Source organism: Nematolebias whitei, chromosome 10, assembly GCF_014905685.2.
Source record: "Nematolebias whitei isolate Nwh7 chromosome 10, NemWhi1, whole genome shotgun sequence".
NCBI lineage: Eukaryota > Metazoa > Chordata > Actinopteri > Cyprinodontiformes > Rivulidae > Nematolebias > Nematolebias whitei.
The window spans coordinates 33,112,554-33,115,101 of NC_056507.1; positions in this window are offsets into that span (position 1 = coordinate 33,112,554).

Consider the following 2,548-nt stretch of genomic DNA (forward strand, 5'->3'; position numbering starts at 1 on the left):
GTTACCAATCAGCCTAACATGCATGTTTTTGGTCTGTGGGAGGAAACTGGAGTACTTGGAGAAAACCCACACATGCACGGAGAGAACATGCAAACTCCACTCAGAATGCCAACCCCCCCACACCACCTCCCAGGCCGAGATTCGATCTGGCGACCTTCTTTCTAAGAGGCGGCTGTTCTACCAACAGATCCACCGTGCCACATCCAAGGCGTTCCCATTCATTTAATACATTATCCCTCCATGGAGTTCTGAGTTCATCTCAGTGTCTCCTCTCAGTGGAACAAACGTTTCAGAAAGAGGCACAGGTGGCATTCTGATCAGATGCAAGCCATCTCAGCTGACTAAATGCAAAGGTGCAGCATTTACTTCAATTTCCTCTAGATGACAGAGCTCCTCACCTTATCTCTTAGACTGAACCTGGCCACCGTACAGAGGAAGCCTCTTTCAAATGCTTATTGTTCTTTCTGTCATGATCCTTACCTCATGACCACAGACAAGGTTTGGAACATAACCTTTTGACTCAGCTCCTTTTTCACAATGACAGATAGAAGCACCACTCTTATTACTGCAGACAAAGCCCCAGTCCACTGATTCATCTCCCACTTCAACCATCTCTTATGAACAAGACTCCCAGAAACTTAAACTTTTCTGCTCAAGGCAAAAGAATCACCCCAAAAATAAAAACAGTGCGGTCCCAGGTCATTGCCTAGTCATTAACCAAAAGCTTTGCTGTGCACATATACACTTTGATACACACACATAAACCTTTTGGGTTATAAAAAGAGACACGCAGAATTAAAGAACATTTGCAAACATACAGAAAATATAGATATAAACCATCTTCGAATTAACTCAGCTGTTGTGAAACAGCCCCAGGTAGTTCACGATGATAGCACAGCTAAAAAATTATTTTATATTCATATATTTATGTACACAAACCCAAGACAAAAAACAATTAGAAAAGTTTTTCCTTTATTAAAACTATGCATCTTTTCCTTGTACCTAGAGCCACATCTTGAAAAACAATACCTAAAAATCACGTCAAGCAGCGCTATTGTTCTTCATTACTCAATAGCACAAAGAAAAAGAGCAAAAATATCAGGATCAGCTGCTGTCACTGTAAAAAACAATAAAGATAACACAAAAGAAAGCAATACTTGGCAAAGAAATAAAATATAAGGAATGTTATTAATCATTTGATTAGAAGTAGACAAAGTGATTGACATTTGTCTGACATTTAAAGACAAGACAAATGCATGTTGACATCATCAAACATTATCTTACGTTAATCAGTGCAACAATGTTTACAGAGAAGGATCCTTCATTTATTATTGTTATGGACATAAAGTTAGTAAAGCATCAGTTTTTAGTGTTTGGTTACGTCAAATTAATATGTTTCAGAAGCTTTGCAGAGTATTGTGCTTTAGAGAAAATAACTTAAATTTTATTACATGAGTCATAAAATACATCAGTTAATCTCCTACAGATATAAACAGATTATACTTGTGTTTAAAAACAGTCAGGGAAACAAAATATTACAACTTTTTCAATTTGAGGGCAATTTTTTTGTTTGTTTTATTTTTATTGTTTTGTCTTATTGGAGATAAAAACTGACTTTTTGGGACAAAAGTATATTTTGTTTTACTTGCTCTGAAAATCGTGTAGAAATTACTACATTTAAATGTAAAAAAGTAACTGTTTTGCTAACATCATATTTAATTTGTATGTAAAATAACAGTTTTTGTAACAAACGTTGCATGAAAGGACTTAGAACACATGTTTGTAATCTGTTAAAGACAAAAAGGATGACATGCAGATCGTCCACTTTTTTATTAGACACTAACGCACATGAGAGGTTACACTGAAGTGCACATGCTTAACTAGCAGACGTTTAAAGCTCATGGAAGCTCAAAAAAGCTGCAAGTAAACATTGTCTTTATTATCTTGTTTTAAAAAATATATAAAAAGTTGTAGTTTTTTTTTATGCCATAATTTGAAAAAGGTAGATTTTTTGCAGAGGTTTGTATAAACTGTCTGTCACACATTTTATTTCAGAAAGACTGATCAATAAACCAGAGGAAAATAAGAAATTTAAACTCTAGCCAATATCAGACAGGAAAAAACAAATACACATTTTGACCTAAAAAAACTTTCTGTTCTTTGGCCTTCTTTCAAAGGAACACTCTGCAGTTCAAGCATCTGGGCTAAGCTCTTCAAGCGCTGTTTATTCCTGCCTGCAGCTGCCAGTTCTGGAATTAGGCCAAAACTACTGTGCCTCAGTCACCAAAACATAGTTTTAAACTTTATGGAAGGATTTCTTTTAGTTTTTATTATTATTTCTATTTTAATTTTTGTGGTGGTAATAGAAGATATCTGTTTTCTAACATAAAGTGATTTTGCCATGACTAAACACTTTTTATGTTTGGACAGGAGCTCTCCCAGTTAAACCTATAAAAAAAAAAAAAAAACATACCTAGAGAGGACCAGCGGAATAATACATTATATATATATATATATATATATATATATATATATATATATATATATA